Source organism: Gouania willdenowi, chromosome 16 (genome assembly GCF_900634775.1).
Source record: "Gouania willdenowi chromosome 16, fGouWil2.1, whole genome shotgun sequence".
NCBI lineage: Eukaryota > Metazoa > Chordata > Actinopteri > Blenniiformes > Gobiesocidae > Gouania > Gouania willdenowi.
In genome coordinates this window covers 27263240-27289090 of record NC_041059.1, presented here as the reverse complement: position 1 = coordinate 27289090, position 25851 = coordinate 27263240, and the positions used below count along the sequence as shown (strand labels likewise).

Here is a 25851-nt window from a genome sequence, read left to right as displayed (position 1 = left end):
CTCTGAAAAAAAATAACAGCACTAACCAAAGAATGCATCAAAAGATTAGTTACTACACAAAATAAATTTTTTAATCTATTAGGATTGACATGTTTTAGCATAACATACTGTATATATAACAAAAATTAAGATGAAAAATGAATAGGCATTATATTTTAAATGTCTTTTTTTTTTTTTAGAATAAACTTGCTGTTTTTTAACTTTGGTTTTCACTCATTAGACAAGAGGTGGTTCTCTTATCACAGCGGAGGCCTCAAAAATGCAATTGCCTGATCTAAATTATGATCAATCTTAGTATTAACACTGGAAAACGAACATAAACAAAAGATTTTGTGTATTCTTTGTTATTTTGCATATTTCTGTTGTCATTTTGGGTATTTTACTTTCATTTTGTGTATTATTGATTTATTGTTGTCATTTTCCTCTTATTAGGAATGTATTTTTGTCCTTTGTATTCTTAGTATATTTATGTCAACATTTTGTATATTTTTGTTGTTTTGTGTTTTTGTAGTCATTTTTGTCAATATTTAGTGTTTTTCTGGAGTCATTTTGTGTATTGCTTTTGCATTTTGTGTGTTATTGAGTCAATTTGTGCATTTACTTTGAGGGGTGCCCCAAAATTAGGCCATTGGCAACATGTAACCCCCTGGCCGAGTTTGCATTAGACTCAAACTCAAGAGAAAGTCTGTCAGTTTTGATCAGATACTCTGATTGTTCCAGCTCATCTCAAAGCACATCTTAAAGGAAGATGTTTTGAACTGTAAAGATGCTTTTTGGTACATAGCCATCAGCAGGGTTCTCGCCAGGGCTGTTTAGCGTAGGCGTTGTGATTTTTCTCCCCGACAGAGCCATGACACCTGCGTTCAGTTTTCAGCAGCATAGGCGGGATTTTCTGTTTTTTTTCCTTTTTTAATTGGTACCGTCGGAATAATTGGTTGATTTCACGTGACGTCACATAGCTGCATCGCGAGAGCGTGAGATTCAGATGGAGAGCAGGAAGTGGAGTAGCTTGAGAATCTGCATTCGGAAATAATAAAAATGCCCGTTTTGTGTAATTTACGGCTGCTCCAGTCATTCTAACCGAGCAAAGGGAAAGACATTTTATGGAGTATCGAAGATTGTCATTCACAAAGGTGCAAAATGTAAAAATCTCACAGAACACCGCAGTAAAAAGCGAATTTTAAACCAACGTCTACTTTCGGGAGAAGCAGAGTCTCCTAATGCCCATGTCTGTAGCGACCACTTCGTCAAAGGTATGTTAGCGAGCTAGCTTTGTTTTGGTGGTTGTTTATGTTGAATTAGGTTGTCGTTAATGCTCATTTACTAAGTAATGATTAAGTTATTGGTAATCTAGTATGGATTTCATTCTTCTTTCTTTAATTCCTGCTGCATGTTGTGTACATAAAGCTGAACACCCTAATGCTATTTTACTACATCTAATAAAGTACTATTCAGTAGTAGTATAGATGTATGTATGTGACAAACAAACCTCTTGTATCCTTGACTGTCAGGCTAACGTCGCTGTTGCGATGTTTTGCAAGTTTGTTTACATTATAGCCATTACTGCTAGCTGCTACATAAAATAATATAAGATCAAACACTCACCTTGGCGAAGACCAAACGATAATCATTGTTTAGCCGTTTGGTACCGAGGTTGTGGACCCACCCGCTCACAAAAAGATTCCTCCATACTTTTATAGGCTTTCATCTGCTGTTTGGTGTAGTAGGATAGATATTTTTTATTGTACAGTCATACAGCAGTGGGGATGAATGACCTGTGGGAGCGCTCAGTCCTACACTGTGGGTGTTTCAGTCTGTCACTGAAGGAGCTGCTCAGTCTGTCGAAAACTCACTCATCTTCATAAGATACGGGTCAAGCCCAACATATTGAATTAAATGTTTGTATCTTTGTCTTGAAACTGGATCCAAATCAGTACAATACGGACTCTCTGCATCAGTTTCCTCCATTTTTACTTCCTGCCCTCCGTGCGTCACCATAATCACGTGACTGAAACCCAGCTTTTGTTGCATACTTGGACACAAAAGGGACTTCTAGTCTTCTGATTGAGAGATTGGGGGTTCAATCCTGGTTTATACCAGTCTATGTGCTGAATTGTTCGTGAGCAAGACACTGAACCCCAAGTTCCTCCCAGTGGTTGATGAGCGCCTTGCATGGCAGCTCTGTCCCATTGGTGTGTGAATGAGCTGATATGTCAAGCACTTGACCTCTGTCTGTGAAAGGTGCTATATAAATAAACATTACTTACTTACATTCATCATCACCTTCACCAATTCAGGAAATAACTTTGAGCTTCAAAATAAATCTGGAACAAAGATTAAAAAAAAAAGCAAAAAAACAAACTTTAGCTTTACTTCACTAAATTTGGCCCTCAGAGTTAAAAATTTCAAAAAATTTTGCCGAAATCCCCCATGCTTCGAAAAATTCCTGGTAAGACCCCTGATTTAAATATGTTTCTTCTTTTAGGGGATGCTTTTTGTTTTGTTTTTTGGTTGTCATTTTTTGTCATTTAGTGTGTTTCTGGAGTCGTTTTGTATGTTGCCATTGCATTTTGTATTATTGAGTCATTTTGTGCATTTACTTTGAGAAGTGTCCTGAAATTAGGCCATTGGCAACATGTCTGGTTGTTCCAGCTTATCTCAAAGCACATCTTAAAGGAAGATGTTTGTGAACTGTAAAGATGCTTTTTGGTACTTGGCCATCTGTTTGATCCTAAAATGAGGCTGGGACACAGCGCTGGTCCTTGTGCTGACATTAAGATAGTTTCAGGGTTAATTTTCCACCTTGCAGATGTCGAAACTGTGGAAAAGTGAAAGCACAAATGTGTTCCGACCAATCCACAGACGTTCCAACTCAAAACTGGGAAATCTCTTTTGTCTGGAGTTTTCCCCACTCATGGCCTGGCAGGACTTTCTGGGAAGTCGGGGAAGCCGAGACACTGAGTCATGCTGGATGTTGGGATAGGATGGCTGGAGGGAAAGTATGTCCGAGGGGCTGCTGTGGATGTGAATTCTCAACTGGTCTAGCAGGGATTCCCTCTGACAAGACTTTCCTTTATTTCCCTACGAAACAAAGAGAAACGAGAGCTTTGAAGGTGGATGATGATAACATGGTGAGTTATTTTGTCCAGATGTATTTACATCTGTGGTCACAATTACAAGAGAAAGGAGTCATAGTAAAACACAAATGGTTTCTGACATGTGTGCACAGGTGTGTAGCTAACAGTGTGTTTCTCGTCATGCTTGTTTGTTTTCTCTTGGCACCATTGCTGCTTCTTATGATAGATTTACTGGATCATGATTATGCATCCACAGTTTCCCAGAATCTAAAGCAGGAGAATTCTCCAGGTAACATTGAGGTTGTGACACATTGTAGTGAAGAGAAAGACTGCCCCATGCTGCCAGGGATGACTAACCGACACATCAGAAAGACATGCCAGTATACACAGTATTTTGAAATGAAATTATGTCCCCATTCCTTAACTCCAATATGCAGGAAAACGATCAATACTGAGCAGTTTCATCTCAAGAAATTACATAAACATCCAAGCAATTAAAGCCTGATATCAGCCTGTGCAAGATATTCACTTCTTAATGTCTTGACTTTATGCCCCTTTTCTGGCAATTTTTTTGGGGAATTTTGTGCGATTGTTGCGAAACATTGTAGGATTTAAAAAAAAAAAAAAATGTAGTTACAGTATGTAGTTTATTAGGGATGTCTCAATACAACTTTTTCATTTCCGATACGATACCAATATTGCAGCTCTGTGTGTTGGCTGATATCGATTCTATACTATACTTTTATTACTTATTTTGTAGTGTGGAATGTTAGAAAAGGCTTGATCAAGTTCACTTCAGTTATTTTTTACTGTCAGTATATGGTGGGAACAACTGAGGGCGGGTACAAAAACAACAAAAACTTATCGGAGTGCTTATATCGGAGATTTTAGATGCTGTCCGATAAAATCCGATAGTTGTTTTCTGTCTGCTTTTGGACCAATATCAATATCGAATTGGGACACCCTTTATAGTATACAGAGGTGAAAGTAACGGAATACAAGTAGTCATGTTACTGTAATTGAGTTGCCTTTATGGGTGTTTTGCAGTATATTTCTAAATCAGTCATTTTAAATGTACTTAAGTACGTTTTAAAAGAAGTAAAGTAATTCATTACATTTCTACACCCAACTGTCCAGACAACAATCAAATGCATCACATCATAGCTAGGGCTGAGCGAAAAAATCGATTTAATTGATCTTGAATCGATTTCATTGAAAATTTCTAAAATTGATTCACAGGTGCTGAAATCAGTTTTTTTTTTTTACCCTAACCCCAGTAGTCACACTATAGTCTGGTGTTTGCAAAGACGACTATTGCACCTGCTCAATGCACAATTCAGTGCAAACATGGCAGATGAAGCTCTGCTGGGTAAGCCAACCTAATTTAAGTCAGATGTTTGGAACAATCTAATTGATATCCAGTACAATTTGATAGATCAATACTGAATAGAAATTTAATCATGATTAATCGATTCAAAACCTTTTTAATCAAAATCGAATCGATTCAGGAAATTGGCCATGATATCCAGCTCTAATCATAGCCGACCAACCAGATTAAACTTAATGTACAGCGCCAAAACAGCATTAAATGCAGGTTCATTTTCACAATTTGAGTTTATAAATGTAGCTATACTTAGGCTGTAATATTTTTTTTTCAATTTTGATTTGAATTCATTGATGTCATTTTACTAAAAAAAATACTACATTTTGACAAACCTTTTGTTTTATACAGATGCCTTTGTGGAAAATAAATTAAGTTCCAATTGTGCAAAATTTGGTCTCTTTCGTTTTAAGTTTATACATGAGATGTTTACTGTATAGGGAAACGTGGCAAGATTTATTACTTCAAGTGCTGTTTAATTGAGCTACTTTTTTATTTGGACTTGGACTTGAGTACAATTTCAATCAAGTAACAGTATTTCCACTTGAGTAGGATATATCAGTACTCTTTACACCTCTGATAGTATATAGTTATAAGTACAGTATCTATTTTGTATAAAAGACTACAGTCATGTGAAAAGAGCAAGTCATTGTGTCCTTGGGCAAGGCACTTTGACCACATTGTCTCATATGACTGGGTATGAATTGTGCATGAATGTTGGTAGTGGTCAGAGGGGCCGTAAGTGCCATATTGCAGCCACTCTTCTGACAGTCTGCCCCAGGGCAGCTGTGGCTACAATTTAACTTACCACAACTGGTATGACTGATGTGAGTGACTGGTGTGAATGAGTAATGGTTTCTGTAATGCGCTTTGAGTTGAGAAAAAAGCGCTGTATAGATCCAAACCATTATTATTGTAAATATTTTGGAACTTCATTGAATTTGTGATTTTGGATGGACTGATGTATTCACAGCTGAATTATTTGGTAATTTACACAATGATGAATGCTTTCTCTGTCATTTTTACTTCCTCCTGCGGCCCACATTGGATGGTCTAAAGGACCAGATTTGGTCCATGGACCTTGAGTTAGACACATGAGTTTACCTATGGGTGTAAATTCATCATACTGCCAGTGACCAACTATAGCAGCATTAATGTTGTCTTGAAATAATATTTTTAAATGAAAATGAGGTTTGTACATTTCTGCCTCTTTTTTTTTTTATACAGTTCGTGTTTTTAAGTATAAATTAATTCATAACTTTTATTGAACATTGTTTTAATAAGGACAGGAGATCTTTATATAAATGACAACGAATAAGCTGCTGCACATGCAGAATGTCACGGGTTCAAATATTTTCCTTACATTTAATTCAACAATATGCCAGAAAACTGCTGATCCATGCAATGCCTGTTTATAAACCATTCCCTTTAAGAATGTCATGGTTGTGGGGGAAAATAAATGGTCAGTTTTTAAAATTGTCAGACCAGCTTGTGTTAGACTAAACGCCATGCCTCATTCAAATGCATGTAAATCACCTTTATTTCTCCCTGATGCTCATTTTGAACTGCAGCAGGTCCTCCTAAACATGTTTACATGTGTTACACATGCCTCATAAAGTGAACAGGGAGTGAAAAGCACAGCGTAGCATCCTGTTTACAGTCTGTGTGCATAGACATGTGTATTATAGCACTTTCCTTAATGTTTTATTAATTACACCACATCAGGATGTTGATCTACAAATGCTGGCCAATCAGGATCCAGGATCATGAATCATGAGATTCTGACTCACAAACAGAAAACATTTGAAACTATTTTTAATAAAGTGCTTCATGTGTATGTTTTTTAGTGCTGCTAGCTTTCTTTAAAGAAGAGACTCCAAATTTTTAACAGCTGTTAGAAAGCAAATTATATGTTTTATATTTTAGGCTGTTCACTGCAGATTATGCTTTCATAATAAACAATCTAAATTATCAGTGAGAACAGCAGCCTGTTTTCCTTCTTGAGTATATTTCCTGGGGAGGGATCCCTCATTACACAATTATGCTATTTGGTTTCAGTGCAAAGGGCAGAAACTGCAGCATCAGGGTATTCCTGCTGATTGGGATGTCTGCCTGAGGTCGGGAACACCACTGTAGGACTCAAATGAAAAACACACCACAAGATCAACTTTCCACAGACTGAGGAGAAGCTCGAGAGCCACAGGATGGAAGGGAATGACTTCAGAGGGATCCTTCTGCAGGGCAGCACTTTCCCTCCCCGAGGGCCGACACTTTATTTGGTCTGTTTGAATCTCAACGGCCTTTTTATGATGTATAACCATCGTAGAGGGAGGGAAACATTTTCTCCTGTTGACTCTTGTGTATGAATGTGCACATTTGCAGAAATCAGCCACCTGTGAGTCATTCTGACCTGATGAGTTTTTCATCCAGACACACACCATTTAATTTGGCCTCTATGCACTTTTTACACAAGCTTGTGCATCTTTAAGTGTGTTGCAGCTGCTAAATCTTGTAAAGATCTTAAGAAGCAGAACACAGCCTAATTTGAACCTGACCCCTAGCTGAGCCATCAGGTGGGAGATGTGAAGGTCAGGCCTGGTCCAAGAGTTTCACTGTGTGGCTGATGCTCATGTGATACATTCTGGGCCCAATCGTAGCCGAGCCAGATGGGGGTGAATCAATGGAAGCATCTGACTAATAACAGTATGAATCACAACAACTCTGACAGGAATCTCTGTGTTCTCAAATGCAAATGTGGAACAAGATTTTTACCAACAGCAGTTTTCTTTTTGAGATATGGACTGAATATTTTTAGCATTTATCCAACAAAACACACAAGGATGTGAACACTTGAAATAATTACACTATAAGAAGGTATTTATATAGATTTAAGACTCTTTTACCTGTATCTGTGTTTTTACATTGGCATGAAAATATCCAACTCAGCGGTGTGAAAGTGTGTCCTGCTGTGGGGCTATGCACTTGAGTTCATGATAGATGATAATTGGCTCACAAAACAATATTTGACAGTTGGAAGCTGTTAGAATAACCATGCTTTTTTTACTTAAACTCTGGACATACATACATCCTTATGGTATGCTGTGTTTAGTTGTTATGCTGCAAAGAAGTGGAACAAACTGCCAGCAGAGCTGAAGTCAGAATCCAATGTGAACATTTTTAAATCAAAGTTAAAGGCACTTTTTTTCTTTACTGCATATGATTGAGAGAGAGATTTTTGGTCATGTTGTTGATGTAACGTGTTTGTTGATGATTTTACCGATGATTTTAATTGATTTTACTGATGATTTTAATTGATTTTTTACTGATTTTAAATGTTCTTATTGATTTTAAACAATTGAATTTTTTATCATGTATAGCACATTGAGTTGCCTTGAGTATGAAATGCGCTATACAAATAAATTTGCCTTGCCTATGGTATGTTTTCAACTCAAATGGAATATATAAAAAAATAAAAGTACCATCAGAAGATCTTCTAGCGGATGTGAATGCTGCTTGAACTATCACAGAGACAACCAAGCTGATTCACAATACAACAGTGATCTTACAGATGCCCGGATATAAAATGGGAATGTAAATTAGAACCAGTTCCCTCCATGGAAGAGATGGTTAGCGACCAAAATAAAGGCAACACGGAGAGAGGTCAGCCAGCTGCACAGTGGTAACATGGGGAATAAAAGGGCAATAAGAAAGTACAACAACCTCTCCATTCCTGAAGCATTTAAAACTGCCAAACAAAGACTTATAGCTTCGTCCATGCAACTGAAGAAGTACACCAAACAAGTGGAGGCCAGGAGAATAAACAAGACGTTATCAATGGATCCATTCATGGTGTTGTCAGTGTCTGGAAATAACAGCAGATTAGAGCCACTACGACCAGAGAAAAAAACGTACTGGAAAGACTTATGGGAGAAGGAAGCAGATGCCCTATAAAATCCACGTTAACGGAATCGCGGACGGGATCAATCGGAATCCACTTTTAAATGCGGAAATGGGCAGAATCAGAATGAAATGCCATCATCGTGAGGCAAAGGAAGCTTTTTCTGGGGACCACTCATTAGATGCACCGCTCTCCCCCCTCCCGTCCTGGCCACTTGAAACGGCATCTAAACCACCCAAAACGCCGTCTAAAAAACTATGCAAATCATCACTTAATCCTGAATATAGAGCCAACCAGTGCCTACATGCTTAACTTTGCTGTGCCTGTGAAGCTCCGTCCGTTTTTTGTCAAGTGCAGCGGGGCTCTGTGAAAACATGATCAGCTTCACCTGCTCAGATCTTATCAGGGCTGCAGAAGGTCCGTGGGAAAAGTTGCATGTTGTTGTGGATGAGAAAATTGATGCCAGGGATTGTAGTCTGAAACATCTTAGGTTAATAACTTCTGATACAGTAAAATATTCTGGCCCCTAGTGGTGAAATAATCAATGCATCCTTGCGTTAATTTTTTTGTGTGTAATCCTTTTGGTCTGGAATTATGTCATCAGGATCATTTAGATTAGGTTAATTAAAATTAAGTTGATCAAAACTTAAACAATAAACCCTGAGGGGAAATATGGGGATATTAATGCTGCTCTCATACATCTTTATATATATTTACATATAAATAATTAAAAAGGAGCAGTCAGAATAATCCACGTTAGCACAACTTAAATGTACCTTTTGATTGTATCTTTATTTTTGACATACACTTTTGTTTAATTATGTTTTTTGTTTTTTTATTAGTATTTAATTGCCGATGGCATGATCACAGTCCAAGCCATCAATCTGTATGCAAAGTAATCAGGTAGCCAGCTCGGATCATAAACTAACCAAAGTAGGAGATTAAGACCACTGATATCAAGACAAGAAAGCTCTTCACCATGCATGGATGGTTTAAAGTCCAGCACCCGGAGGCAATAGACTAAGCCGAAAGAAAAAGGCAGAGGACTCGTGAGCATAATCTTCTATATCAACTATCCAGGATGAAATGTCCAAAATCCAGGAGTACATCAAGAAGATGGTTGCAAAGAAAAAGCTGCTCAGTGAATGTCTTAGATCAGTGTTTCTCAACCTCAGGGTCGATCAAAAACATGCACACCACTGTCTTGGACAAACATCAGATGAGGACAACGGGCGAGAGGAGAAAGCGACATGGAGGGACAAACTCCTAGAAAGAACATCCCACCATCCAATTGAAGAAGTGGCTGATATGAAGTTACTGGAATAGGCTGGAGTCACAGACAGCAGAGGCACTGATCATTGGTCTCGCACAGCAGAAACGCTTGAAAGTGGGAAAGTATCAAGCCCACAAAGAACAATGAGCAGATGTAGAAGGTCAAAGCCTATATGGTCCTAGTGGTAGTAGGAGCACTCAGGACAGTGACCCCCAAACTTGGATGAATTGTTGATCCAACAGATTCTAAGAACAATATCTGAGACCCCAGAAAAGTGCAGTGCTAGGATCACTTGAGATACTCTGCAAAATCCCAGGCCTCTGGTAGAGGAAGACAAACATACCACCCCAAGAGGGTAAGAGGATGAATTTTTTTTTTCTTCTTCAACATACTATATTCAGCAGTGACGTGCCTTCAGGGTAGGCAAGGTAGGCAGTGCCTACCCGAGGGTGAATTGATATTTTGATTATTTGTTTTAATTATAATATAATTATAAATTATTTATTTTTCCATTTCCAATAGCCTACAGTACCTATAAGTTTGAAAGTGTCAGCATTTTGTGCCTTTCATAGCCCAAATGACTAAACCGTGCTATTTCCTGGAACGGCTGCCGTCTCACTTCGCTGTAAGGCAGGAGGAGGCCACGCCCCCTCCCAAAAGCACACGGCTGCTCTGCCTCTGTTCCCATAGCGTGTTTTTACGTGTTTGCGCATGCGCAGTCAGTTCCCCAAGATGACAACATTTACGTCCAAAGGCAGCTCTCTACGCTGCTATGCTAAATGCTACACGTAAGTTCACAGTACATTAGTGAATTGATCCCATGTGACCGCTGCTGCTACGTTCTCTCTCGCCCTAGCTAGTAGGCAGGATAACAGCGATAGAGACGATAAAGAAACTTTCTTTTGAGGAAAAAAGACAGCTTTTAAAAGATGGGAGACCAACACCTGATCTACCAGACCTTCAGCAAAGGTAAGGTCAGAAAATTGTTTATTTTCACAGTAAATGGAACAAAAAGAAGGATTGACTTTGTGGATGCTCCTCACTGAGGCTGTTCGGAGTTCTTTTTGTCGTCATTTTCTTCATGTTTTTGTGTTTCCAACACAAACAGCGGATGTACTGCCGTGTCATGAGATATATCTTGTTGGGAGAGTATGGAGGCTATATTAAATATTTGTTTATTTCTTTAATGGTGTTTTACCATGTTGATTTTGTTAGGTGGCTAAATGCTTGTTCATGTGGATCTTGTTGGGTTTTTTTTCTTTCTTATTATGAATTTTATATTTTGATAAGTGCATTGAGATGACTTTGTTGTAAGTTGCTTTATACAAATAAAGTTGATTTGAATTGAATTAACACTTGCCAGCAGAAACATATGAAATTGTCATTGGTGGTCTTGATTGGCAACGTGCCTACCCAACCCTAGTGGTCACGGCACGTCACTGAAATTCAGGGTCCCCACGATCATGAAATTCCTGTAAAAACACTTTTCCAGTCTTGAAAAATCATGGAATAATTTGACTTTTGGAAATATAGCCTATTTTATTTGAATGTTTAAACTCCAACCTTTGCTATTACTATCGGACTTTAAGCAAGTCCCTTAACACCTTGTGTTGTACATTGCTTTAGACAAGTGTCTGCTAATTGAAATTGTAATCTTTTAATCTTATAATTAAATATGGTAACACTTAGTTGTTGTTTAATGTTACATTGAAAAGCTGATGCTTCGTTATTTAAAGAATATTTCAAAAAGATTGTCAAAGGCAATTGCATCATTTTACGATGCTATATGATAAGTGATGGACACAACTTGCATTCGCTATGCCACATTTTTGCTACTAACCGTGGCATACTGTCAGACCTTACAACAGTGCACTGGAAACGCCTGCTCATTTTTGCGCTCTAATAGTTCTGAACCGCTAAGATCTATTCAAGTCTAAATCATGGAAACTTGGTCAAATATTTTTTAAAAGTTTTTAAAAATCATTATGAAAAAAGTGTGGGAACCCTGTATATTATCAATTTTTGTACAATATTATACAAGATAGAAGCACATTAATCAAACTAAAACACTTTCAAAACAGAGATAACACTACATACACACAAACCCATACATTAACATTGTCATTTCTTACTGATTGAGATATCATTATCCTTTCTACATTAAAGGCAGGGTAGGTCATTTTCAAAAGCTAGCATGAATTTGAATATAGCATCCTCAGAGGGCTCTGCTTTCATGTCAAGCGTCCCTAGTGGCCACAAACGCTGCATCGCTGTTGAAAAAACAACAGTCGGGCCAGCCTCCCATGTCTTTTAATTGTGTATGGAGACAGTAGTTGACCTGTAACTTAGGGATAATGATTGGCTCTAAGGGCTGGGTTGGTCGGGTTGGGTTGCAAAGTGGGGCTGAGCTCGCGCCACGGCTGGAAAAGCAGCCGCCGCCGCCCTCCTCTCCCCGTCAGTGGTCCTCTCCCCCCACCCACTCCCTGGCCTTGTCGCCGTTGTTGGCCCCGTTTGCCGGGGGTCGGCGCGGCAGATAGGGGGACCCTGGCGGGGTGTTCAAAGCTCGGGAGGCAATTTAACATGGACTCTATATGAATTACTCCTGCTAATCTAACTCTTAGGTTAAGGATTTGATATATTTGACGTGTGTATGTGAGTGTTGATGAAACATAAATTTAAAAAAGGTGATAAAAAGACGCTTACTTGCAGACTGAAAATTTTATTTTTAATTAGAGGATTTTTTTTGGTTTGAACTCTGCTTCCACTTCAACCTCTGAACAAGTGATGGAAGTGTCTCCAAGTATCTTTGGCGTAGACATGGTGCCCCAAGTAATTACACACATTCATTTACACACCATTTTAAAGTTAAAGAGGTGAATAAACCTTTTTATTCGAAGGAGCCATTACGTTTGCTTGTAGATCAAAATGTCAGCTTAAAAAGTGTGAAGTATCCAACCCATATGCTGACCTGTCACCCTTCTAACCTGTAAAAAGAGATGGGAAGAAAAAAAAAAGCCCTCCAACTGGACAGCTGCCATGGTTTCCAGGCAACGTGGACAAATAGCAGGAAACAGGAGAGGGAATCCCATCGGAGGGGCAAAGAAAAGAGGAAAAGCACCGGCTAGACACGGGAAAAGAAAAGAAAACAAAAGGAAGAGGAATTTAGTTATTGTACCATATATTTAATTTAACATATTCTAAAATTATTTTATTCTTTTTGTTTCATTTATTTATTTTTTTAATTGAATTGTTTCCTATTTTTTTGTTTCACTTTATAGAGCTGCACAATAAATTCACACATTCACAAGGTCTTGCAAGGTGCCTATCCAACTATAAAGCAAACCAGTGGGTTACTGTCTTAATCAAGAATACTTGATACAGTATATAATCCTATTTGCAAAGTGGCAACAGGCCATCAAACTCCCATAAATAGTTTTTACCTAAATATTCCTTTTGCAGATACTTCTTAAATCTAAGAATCAATAGTGATGTTAAACCATCACATCTCGGGACTTTAAATAATTGGTCTAAAGCTGCATAATATAACTTTGTTACTAATTTGTGTAACAAATCTCTACATTCAATTCAACTTTATTTATATAGTGCAAATTATAACAGTAAGTCATTTCATCTCACGATATGACAATACTGCGATTATCGATATATTGGTCAGAAATCAATCTACGATAATCTATGACATAAGACAAAAAAAAATCAAGTGAAAAAATTAAACAAAAAATAGGGTTTTTCTTATCATTGACACCATTATAGTGCAATATTCCAGTAAACAATATATTGGTTCCTTCAACAAACAGTGACAACATTTCTGTGAAGACCTTCCTGCACATTTTAGTGAAAAAGCAGAAAAGGTTTTGAAAATAATAAAATAAATCTTAAATCCCCCCCAAAAAATTAAAAAATCGATGCTTAGCACGAGCATATCGATAATCGATCGTGCGAAAAAATATTGCGATATATCGCCATATCAAGATATCGTCACACTCCTACAGCTCAGAGGTGGCAGACATCTGCCTCAACTGGTTGGGGTTGGTAGACAGAGAGTAGAACATGATAGGGAGATAGAACATCAGAGTATCACAGAGTAGTTGAGCCGCGAACCACAGATTCGGAACTTATCAAAGGAACCTTAGCTGATTTAATAAGCCATTCGTAGTGTCACAGCCAGCTCCAGCATCAAGACACCTGAAACAGAAAAAGAGAGAGAAGGGTGAGGAGAAGGCACAGACTGCAGACAAACATAATACAACATTAGCAGGTCTGCCTGCATGAAAACACCTGGTGCTAGACTATGTGCGGGTGGAACGAGTATGGGTTGTGAATGTGTGGCATGGACATTAGTGTGTAAGCATTGTGGTAGGTATGTTTCAGTGGTCAGAAGTGGAGCATGAATTACAAGCCCATCACTACTGTGTCTGTCTGGACAGCACCTGTTGGGGGACTATGTGTAGATGTAATGACGGTGTGGTCAGTTTATTGGCAGGGGTCAGAAGTGGGAGATGAGGCTACACCTTAACCATGACCATGTCTGTCTGGACTCCACCTGCATCAAACCTCCACCACTCTTCCACCACAATAAGGAGGATTATTTAGGTTTAGGTCTTTGTCTTTATTGGTTAGGTTTACGCTTTTATACTTCATACTCTTTTTCGAACGAGTAGATTTTGAGTTGAGCCTTAAAGGTGGAGAGAGTAGCAGCCTTCCGTACTAAGACTGGGAGCTGGTTCCAAAGGCGAGGAGCCTGGTAGCCGTACGCTCTTCCTCCTGTTCAACTTCTAGAGACACTTAATACTTCAAACTGGGAGCAGAGTATTCTGCCTGGATGAACAGGTGACCTGAACAGGTCTTTAAGATATAATGGAGCTATTTCCATTTCAGGAGTTGAAGTTCATCATATTACATCATATTTTGCACAATAATTGACATTTACGTCTCCTTGTCCACCTACAGCGGACAATTGCATGTAAATGTGTAAGATTGTCCCGAAACATGCATGTGAGGGTATATTCCCTGTCATTTGGCAATTTCCACCTGATTTGATTTTGATTGCACTTAGGGTTAGGGTTAGGCTTACATTAAAATACTGAAGTACAGCCTGAATTCTAATTATAAACAACACTTATTCGAGCAGCAGTTTACCTCAAAATAACTAAAAGAAAAATGCAACTATCAAGAAGAAAAAAAATGTTTTTAGTAAACATAAATCAGCTTTTCCGAAGATAAAATACTGAAAAAATAACCACACTTCTACTTTAGAAGAGTGGAGATACAGTACTCTGTATCTACCTCCTTCAAAATAAAAATGCACATTTTTTTTCTCTTGTGATCAGCTAAATACTTGCAATCATTGAAATAAATGTTCACAGCCTAACTATGGGTATAAATCCACGAGATGAGAATCAATATGAAAGGTAATCCTTCCAACTGTGTATCTTCAATTTAAAGTAGATAGAAACAAGTGAATGACCTACTGGTTTAACCAGGACGCCTGCTGTGGTCAGCCATATAAAGGCTTTAATGTAGAACAGCCGTGCTGCAGTAAAGTTGCCTTGGCATAGAATGCTTGGGTTTAAATCACTGTTATAGACTTAGAGAGACAGTCATAGGCTCAAGGAATCAAACCATACACAATGATAAGCCTGTAACAGCGCACATTTATAACAGAAACGAATGGATTTTGCAGCAGGTCAAAGAAAGCTGGTGTTACATCATGCTGTCTGCGTAAACCTGACAAAATGTTCCTGCTCATGCTGAATCTTTCGTATTCAGAAAGACGAGGGAAAATTGTTCTCTTAGGTAATGTGTCTTTGACCTATAGAAATGTTATTGGCCTCACGTTTTGAATTAGCCGCACATGTGGGTAAAATACTTTATCCATGGAGGAGCTCTTATCACGACTCACGTTGTCAGCAATTCAGCGGCAAAGAAAACTTACACAGTGAGAGCCGTAATGGATCATTAGTTAGAAAAACATCTTTCAGATGTATAAACCCTGCGGAGCTGTGTTTAATTCAGAGCAGACCACAGAGAACATCATCACACTTTTATGATTTCATTTTATCTCCCCTGTTTTTCCACTTAAAGTGTTTTCCATTCCACAAAAATCAGGTGCTAAACTGTTGACCTGTGGGCCAAAACTTTATACAGAAGGCACAGATTGCATCCTGCAGCGCCAAGTGTAGACAAAAATCTCTTCAATGCGGTAAAGTGCGCTAAAGAAGGCTGGTGTGAAGTTGGTTTCTTAGTAATATTTAGAATATTTGACAAAATGCTACCAAAATAAAGAAACAATTAAACAATTGTGAACAGTCTTAAAGTGAGAAGAAAAAAAACATACAAATGAAAGAAAATCCGATGTTCACTTATTCAACTACACCCCTTTTAAATCATCAATAATTCAATATCCAACGTCCTATGAGGATATTCAATAATGAATTATTTGTTCCAATAAAATATAATTAATATTATCTACATCAAAATGAAAATCCACAAGAAATGATTGTGCATAAATCTGAGTATACATACATAAATATCTGCACACTTGTCTTTAGTAAACTACAAGCATGCACACACAAAACCAAAGACAAAACATGAAATACATTGGATAACAAATATATAGATCACCCAGGGCAGGTACTACAATGCTAGATTTCCTCTTATCGCGCTAACTTCCAGGATTTATTCTGTGAGTGCTGTACTACGACACTGGTTAACTTCATACCGTGATAAATCACCATGATAACTTATCTTTTAAAGAATAATTGTCTGTTCCTCCATGGTACATAACGTCTTTTGTGAGTGGACACAGCCAGGTTGAAATCACCTGGCTTACGTTAACATGATGATAACCAGCTTTGTAGTACAGCTGCTCATGGGATTGTTGAATGTCTGGTTAGGTGAAGCCAGGTAACGGAGAGATACCTTGGATATACTTTTCTGGCTAAATAAAAACGCTGAAACCTTTTCTTGTGGTAACACACTCTTATACTTGAAATTCCATTTTCCTTTAAAGTTAAAGCCCCTCCACTGTCAGTAAATTGATTTTGAATATTTCCTGGTTGTAAGATATTGTTTTGTTTTGTTTTTGGCTTGAGATATTAGCTGTGCCGTTGGTAATTCACAAGATCATTGAATTGTATTAGTTTTGACTGTGTGATCTAGATATTCTGACCCAAGGATGATCCAAATTGCGCTTTCTTTTGCAGAATGAGTGGATGTATTGAACTAATGTAGTTATTGCCCCAAACCTCTGCACAGTTATGTAGCTATGGATATACTAATGAATAGTAAATAATGTTGGTTTTGTATTGTTATATTGTTTGATCTGTTATTTACAGCAATCATCATTATCATCAGTGACGTGCCGTCATGGTAGGCAGTGCCTACCCAAGGGTGAATTGATATTTTGATTATTTGTTTAATTATAATATAATTATAAATTATTTATTTTTCCATTTCCAATAGCCTACAGTACCTATAAGTTTGAAAGTGTCAGCAATTTGTGCGTTTCATAGCCCAAATTACTAAACAGCGCTATTTCCTGGAACGCAGGCACAGTCTCACTCCGCTGTAAGGCAGAGGGAGGCCACGCCCCCTCCCAAAGGCACATTGCTCCTCTGCCTCTGTTCCCATGGCGTGGTTTTACGTGTTTGCGTATGCGCAGTCAGGTCCCCAAGATGACAACCATTTACGTCCAAAGGCAGCGTAGATAGCTGCCTTTGGACATAACCGCACTATGCTAAATGCTATACGTAAGTTCATAGTACATTAGTGAATTGATATCACGTGACCGCTGCTGCTACGTTCTCTAGTGAGTGGGCAGGATAACACTACAGTCAGGATAACAGCTTTTAAAAGATGGGAGACCAACACCTGAGTTACCAGACCTTCAGCAAAGATAAAGTCAGAAAATGTTTCATATTTTCACAGTGAATGGAACAAAAGGAAGGATTGACTTTGTGGATGCGCGTCACTGAGGCTGTTCTGAGTTGTTGTTGTTGTTGTTGTCATTTTTTCCGTGTTTCTGTGTTTCCAACACAAACAACTAGGGATGTAACGATTCACTCAACTCCCGATACGATTCACGATACTGGGTTCACGATACGATTCTCTCACGATTTATTTTACAAAATGGGACTGTAGACAAATTTTTTTTTTTGGGAAAAAAACTAGAAAATACTGTACTATTTTCCTTTTATTTTTCATTGTCAAAAGAATTCCTTGACAATCTATTCAAAACAATGCAATTTAACTAAAAATAAATCTTGAATGAAATAAATAAAGGAATAATACAAATGAAAATGAAGCCTATTAATTTAAATTCTGGTTCTATAATAAACAATGCAAAACTACATAATAGTTATTTTTCTTTTTAAAAGTGCAACTGAAAATGTATCTTGTGCCTTAACAATTGGAGTTTAAAAAAAAAAAAAACGTGATTGTACTGATTTACGTCATATTTGTTTGGACCAGCAGAGGGCGCTGGTAACACAGTGGTCGGTTGCCATGCAGATATCTTGCAGTGAAGAAGAGAAGCTATGCCAGCAGACAGAGCTAATAGAAAAACGTGACTTTTACAGATATTCAAGTAATATTACAGATATTCTGTCGGTGCTAAAGGGGTAATAAATCATTTATTAACATATTTAAGAGTAGAAGGTGGCCAGAAAGAGAGTATTAGCAGACTCCGCCCGCCGCCTACACTTGTGGATAGCCCTCTGCTGGTTAAAAAAAGTACTGCGGTTCAATTTTCAGAAAATCGATATCAACCGTGATACCTATGAATCGATTTTTAACTGCCTTGCGATTAATCGTTACATCCCTACAAACAACGGATGCGCTGCCATGTCATGAGATATATCTTGTTGGGAGAGTATGGAGGCTATATTAAATATTTGTTTATGTTTCTTTAATGGTGTTTTACCATGTAGATTTTGTTAGATGGCTAAATACTGTTCATGTGGATCTTGTTGGGTTTTTTCTTATTATGAATTTTTTTTTTTGATAAGTGCATTGAGATGACTTTGTTGTAAATTGTTTTATACAAATAACGTTGATTTGAATTGAATTAACACCTGCCAGCAGAAACATATGAAATTGTCATTAGTGGTCTCCATTTGCAACGTGCCTACCCAACCCTCACTGATTATCATCTATTGTAACCCCCAGAAATGTTATTTCATTTCAAATGTAACCTATCCAACTGAATCTGTAAATGTGCATTTCTCAGAAAGTTATTTTATTTGTTTTGCTCAAGTTTAATGATATTTTCTATCCAACCAAACTTTCATTTTGCTCAGTTCAGCATTAACTGCCTACATTACAATTTTCAAATCACTTCCAGATTATGAAACACTTGTCTAAATTACTAAAGCACATGTGAAAACTCAAGGTCGAGGGGCTAATTTGGCTCCTCAGAGCTTCCGATCGGACCAACAATAGGATTGTGTACAGGGTAAAAACCTCAGTGTATTGGAGATATAATTGTTAAAAGAGAAGCACAATTACTAAATAATGTAGTAGGTCATAAGCTTGTTGATAAAATATTTCCAAACTGGCTTTCTTTGGAACAAACAGACGCATATCTCAACTACAACCAGTTTCACACTCCAGTACTAAAGGAAGCCACAAATTACTATGACAACCATGAAATTATGGATTTGTTTCGACACTTTTCTTGTAAAATTATTGCCAGCTGATCATTGGTAAAATCAAGACAATCTGAGCCACCAAGTAGGCCTATTGTTGTTGGTCCCACTTATCTTTCCAAGCACTAACTTAGATACAGCCCATGTGACAATGACAGCACCACATCTTAGACAGACATAAATGCTACTTCCCATTCAGAAGAGGAATCATTGAAATAAAATCCAAAGTAGTTAAAGATACTGCCTTGTCCAGACATGCCTAAGATAGCTGCCAACAGTTCTCCATTGTGCACGCTGAGATACGTGTGCTGCTCTGTGCACTAACAACAGGGAGAAAAGGAGAAGTGGGGTACTCTGTGCCTAAGGACAGCTCTGGTGTGTAGTCATTCATAACCTGCCTTCAGTAACCGCAGACTTCTTCATTTAACCCCACTGCTGCTTCGACTGAATCAAAGAAAAACAATTGACTGCTAACCATGTCTGCTAGTGCCTCTTAGGCTGCAGGGTTCAACATGGCTTGGATAACAAACTACTACTCATACACAGAGTGACACAAAAAAAACAATGTAACTCCTATCCAAGCTGACGAAATTGATAGTGTTTCCCAAACTTTTCACAGTCTCGTACCCCTTCAGACATTTAACCTGAAGCCATGTAACCCCTCAGACACACTTAAAAACACAATAATATCATGTCATATACAATGTAGCCCTACAGTGAAATGTGTCTCTGAATGTTACACATCCTGTTTAGAAACAATAATAATCTGTGAGCACACCAGAAAACATATTATATTTAGAATTATCACTTAATTTATTTAATTAATTAATTAGCCTACTGGCATTAGAAACGATCTTTCTTTTTTCAGAAAATAAATAAATAAAAATAAAAAATGTGTTAATTGAACGTATAGCAGTAATACAAAATATTTATATCACCCTGAAACTGTGAAATACAACTCACCACAACCTTAAAGGGGCAGTATTCAATAATTCACTGATATACGTACATTCCTTTAGCTTCATTCAGAGGGCCAAAGTTGAAAAAGTTATGTTTCCTCCCTTCCTTGTTATTCCACATTTTGTAAAAAGTCAGCTCCAGACGGGCGAGTTTGATTTTTGCCCCATTATGAGTCATAAGGCGGAAACTCCTCCTCCTGACAATCCTGGCTCCTCCTACCCTACATAAGAATGTGTGCTCCTCCCTCTCAAACGACCTCACAGGTAAAACAAACAGCAAAGGCAGGTTGATAAAACAGTTAATAACTTTACGTTCAAATATATAGATAGTCCGAAGCGCTCACAACCAGTTCCACTTTTAGTAGTCGTTATACCGAAGCCTGTTTTAGGTGCGGTCTGAAAGTGACTTTTCAGAGGGCTAAAACTCCAGAAAACAGGTGCGTTTGAGAAAATAAACCTTAAATACAATGTTGTTGCGGTTCTTAGAACAGTTAGAAATGGTGAAAAATAGCTTAATACTGGACCTTTATTGAGAAGGGTGAGGATGAGAAGATGAACAGAGTCTGACTGTTGAATCTTTCTCCATGAAAAGTCTTGTTTTCTATTTTGTTGTCAAAGCTGAAAATCCAATTTCACACAAATAAGTGGTAGCACAGGTCATCAAGCACGTAGCTCTCATCATATTTGCATTTTTTTGAAGAGACTGTTTCTCTGTAACCACAAGTGGGTATTCTTAGAGGCCAATGTGTCATTTTTTTTGCAATGCATGGAGGCTCCTGACTGTTGCTTTATTTATATTCTAGTTTCCAATGTTTTTACACTGTTTTAAATGTTTCTTTTAAATGTACCCCCAATGACAATATGCGTACCCCTGGGGGTACCCATACCACACTTTGGGAACCTAGGATATTTTGTAATAATTGAGATTTGATTCCCTCAGAGCATCAGTTTGGTTTTGTGTGCACATCCTCTGAAATTGAGCTGCACTACTTAGTGTTGTTAATGCCTTTGGTAATACTGTATCTCTCCTAGAGCTCTTTTCCCTCCTTAAGGCAGCATTTCTGGTGTCTACACAAACAAAAATGACAGGAAATACGCCTACAGATTAGAAATACTTGGATGTGATTACTTCTGCATGTCAAAACTTGCTCCATCAGTCACTTATAAATCCCTGACCAAGAAGAGTTGAATCCTGATCGGGTCAAGATGTGTTTGGATTCCTGCGCCAAACCACTGGTTGTAAATATTACACAAGCTGGCATTAAATGCACCACTAGTGCTCCAAAAACACCGTCCTGTCATTTATTATATCATCAGGAGTTGTTGACAAAGATTTCCAATCCATTTTGCAGCGACGTAGCAAAATTCAACAACAACCACAGAAATCAGAAGCTCGTGCAGACGGGAGAAGCTTGATGTCTGAATCAGACACTTGTGATCTGCGTTGTGGCTCGTGTAGATGTGGGTACGTCACTTGGAAGAGTACGGAAATGGCAAAAAGACCAACAACTTGATTGGTGAAACTCCAAAAGGAATGTCGGTGTTTACAGTGATCATTTTTTTTGGTGTAAGCACACGGGTTAAGATAAATCTCTCCGGTGTCTCTAATGTTCTCCACAGACATGTTGTGGCTACTCGCTGCGTGCAATGTCACAAGGGCAGATGTAGTAAGGCTATAAATTATAATCATACATTTCCAGATGAACTTTCAGAGTCTTCCTAACAACCAGTTAGGAAGCACTTCTTTTATTTGAAGCAAAGAGAAAGCTGTTTGGCAGAACGTATCATCAAAGAGACATGAAATATTGCAATGGAAAGTAAATGTTATTAACACAGAAACTATTTAAAATGATAGATTGTGACAAAATATACATGTGTAGAAAGGTCTTAATGCTTCACAAGTGATTAGAACTGAGTTTGGACAAAACAAATGTGATTTTCTGATTCAAAGGCCCCATCCACGCCAGCATTTAGAATAAATTACCAATCTGAACATCAAAACCGGAAAGAAAAAAGGTTTATGTATGTTTTTGTGGTCTATTTAAGCCTGTACTATGAAGCTAGATTCCCTCCTATCCCTTATACTTTTGTATTTGCTCAGATCTTATCCACTTCATAGGTGTACAGCCTAAGTTACCATGGTGATTTAGCCCGGTAAGAAGTTACCCAGCTTCGTAGTACAGCACGCACCCATTAAACACCGAGGTTAGCGCAATAAGAGGGAATCTAGCTTTGTAGCACAGGCCCTTTGTGTCTTTTGTTCATATTTGAATAATTCTGTGTATTTCTTTTGTTTGTTTGTGTTGTTGGTCATTTTGTTTGATTTTATCATATAATATCAATTTTCTGTGTATATTTAATGTTTTGTGATTTTGAAAAAATGTTTTTGTGCAGTTGTCGCTCTGTGTGTTTCTGTTGTCGTTTTTTGTTATTGTAGTGATTTTGTAAATTTGACCATCATTTTGTGTAATTCTTTTTTATAATGTCATTTTTGTATGCTTTTGGAGTAGTTTGGTGTATTGTTCTGTAATTTTTTTGTATATTATTTTGAAGTCATTTCACATTAGAGCGAGGGCCCCCGGGTCGCCAGTAGCCCATGTCTGGATTAGAAGAAGCTTGAGTGTTAATGCTATGGAGTTTGTAGGATTGTAGATGAAGTTCTTGATACATTATAGATTACTGAGGATGAACCAAAACTATGCTTTAGAACTCATGTATGTAGGCCCAAAGCCTGAAGAAAAATTATTCTTTTTTGTGAAGTTTTATTGATGACTTTTTGTCTGCAGGTAGAAATACAGTGTCAGCCTTTTCATCTTTAATCTTACACTAGATCTATAATATTCTGGTAAGGCACCAGAAGTACTTTTACATGTCTGATAAAAGGCTAAGACAGGTTCTTCAATCACACATAGTTTTTGGGATCATTTCCTGGCTGATGGTTCTAGTGGCTGTCATTGCAGATGCTCTGAAGTGGTCTAACATTCGTGGACAGGCTGCAGCTAACAGTGCTTTACTCAGTATCACAGAATCCATCATGATAAGCCCCACCTCAGGGGTTTAAAGCTGTCCAGCAGCCAGTGCTTCTTCAGACCCGCTGACAGTGCCAATCAGCAGTGCCGCTACTTTTTTCCCTCCACTTCTTTGTATCATAACTCATCTCCTTAAGTACGCAATTTTGTGTTTTCATCCCCAAACTCACACATGCAAAACGGCCAAAGCCACAGCAGACGCCAGAGCGCTACTGTAGGCAAAGAAAACACAGTGTACTATTACTTTCCCCCCATGCAGTCTGCTCACGCCTGCCCCCAGAAAGCCCGTCTGCTTCTGATTATGTCCCATCATCCTCTAGATTTCCAGTTACAATTCAGACTCATGGGACGCTTTGGAAAAGACTTTGGACATGATTCAAAAGTGCCTAAATATTTAACTGCACTGTTTATTGGACTTTACTTATATTTCTAATGATTATATTATTTATTAGTCTTTCACACCATCACTCATTCATATAATGATGACTTAAAATGAGTTTTCTGAACAAACAAAAAAAAAAAAACTGTTTTGTTTAAAGTTGTAATAAAATCTCACCAACATTAACCTACTTACTTAACCTTTTTTGGGTGTAATGACAGTGTTTCAGCTGTTTCTGCTTAGTGACCATTTACATTTGATTAATATGTGCCTCTGAACCTTCTTTGTGTGGTATCAAATCACACAGAAAATCCATGTGAATTTTCAATAGTGGCCCTTCAAAAACTTCCAAACCACTAAATTGAATAATGGAAGCTAATATTTGGATCAATGGGGATGTGTAGAACAATCAAAGTGACAGCTAAGTGTCAAGCTGACCATGAAATCCATCACATTTCTGGATCTGAGCAAAAATATCCCTGGATAGATGATAAGTGGAACAATGTGTTTGAACTGTCAGCGGTTTTCATTGGTTTTTTTCAGCAAAACTGTGAAGACGCTTCACTCAAGGATCAGACATATTTGAACGTCTATATAATAACAATATGATTGCTGGTGTTTACGCACAAGGTCAAAACAGTAAAAGTGGGTTACTGCAATATGATGCTTTTTATATATAGTCCCAGGCACGTCTCACCCTTAGGGGATGCAACACCCGCATTTTCATGAAAATAAAAATTCATACTCTGGACCAATACGTATTCTACAATGAATCCATGTTTGATTGATTGAATGGTGATCAAGCCAATCACAGCCAGCCATTTGAAGAAGCCGCTGTTCTAAGAAGGTAAACAGTTAATAGCGATGGGTAAAGTGTAAGTAAAGTGACAAAAAAGATGAGTAACAGGTCCAAAAGTGGCAAAAACGTGGCAAGAAAAGTGACTAAAATGGGCCAAAAGCAGTCAAGAGTGGCAAAAAAATTGACAAAAAAGAGGAAACAGATGGTATGTAATGGGAAAAACGTAGCTTAAATGAGCAAAATGTGGCAAACAATAGTGAAAAAGGACAAAAATTTGGAACAAAAAGGGGCAAAAAATAGGGGGAAAAGGAAACAAGTGTTATTTATTTTGGCAAAAGGTAGCTTGTTTGGATGAAAAGTGGCAAAAAAAAAAGGGTTAAAGAATTGACAAAAATTAGATAAAAGTGTCGAAAACAACTTGCAAAAAAGGACAAAAATTAGGGAAAAGGGATATTTATTGGCAAAAGGAGCCAAAACCTGAAAAAGCAAATAATGGGGCAAAAATGGGACAAAGGAAGTTGCAAAATGCCCAAAGATAAAGGTTAAAAAGGGTCCCCTCCTAATGTTTTCTAGGGGAAAAATAATTAAAATGAAGACTTAATAACAGCTTTATCATGGTTTTAGTAAATTAGATTAATAAATTAAATTGGGAGTCACTGGTTACCCTACTCTTAGATCACCGTCTCTTTTAAAATCACTGCTTCACCCCTGTTTAGTCCCAAGAATCATCTCAAACAAAACCACTGATGATGGTTTAAGAGTGTCTCAGAGGTTTATTGATTGGAAATGAGAAAAACAACCAAAAAGTTGGCAAATAATTCGCGTAAATATAAGTTAATCTTTATAAAACTACAATAAGCTTTAATGAAAAATTGAAAGTAAATATATTAAATTGAGCGGTGAGGACCAGAGGTGACAAGTAACAAAGTATAAATACTACTATTAATTGTTACGCTACTTAGTAAGTAGTTTTTTTTTTTTCTCTCTCTGGTATCTGTACTCTGAGTATTTTCTTTTTTTTTGGCAACTTTTTACTTTTACTGCTTACTTTTTTTTTTAAACAAATATCTGTACTTTCTACACTTTACATTTTAAAAATGAGCTTATTACTTTTAAGACCTTTGAAGATGACGTCACGACGTACAAAGACGCAAAATGTTGGTAGTTTGAGCTTTTTTTTCTTAGGCAGGTCCCTTACCTTTATGGTTAACATTTTCAAGTTTTTAAAAAATGTTAAACTCAGAGCTGCTCGGGGTTTAATTGAGAATTTAATTATTTATTTATTTTTTTTATCCATGTGTAACAGATTTAATGTATTTTTATTACCAGTTTTTTTATTTTTATTTTACAAGTTCTTAAAAAATGTAAACTTAAAGCTGTTTTGGTTTTTT

The 25851-nt window shown here is 37.5% G+C and overlaps 1 protein-coding gene across 1 annotated transcript in view; it reads left to right on the top strand.

The window, feature by feature from the left end:
- Nucleotides 1–25851, top strand: part of LOC114477912 (nuclear factor of activated T-cells, cytoplasmic 1-like) — a 114729-nt gene that overhangs the window by 1829 nt on the left and 87049 nt on the right. The window lies entirely within an intron of this gene.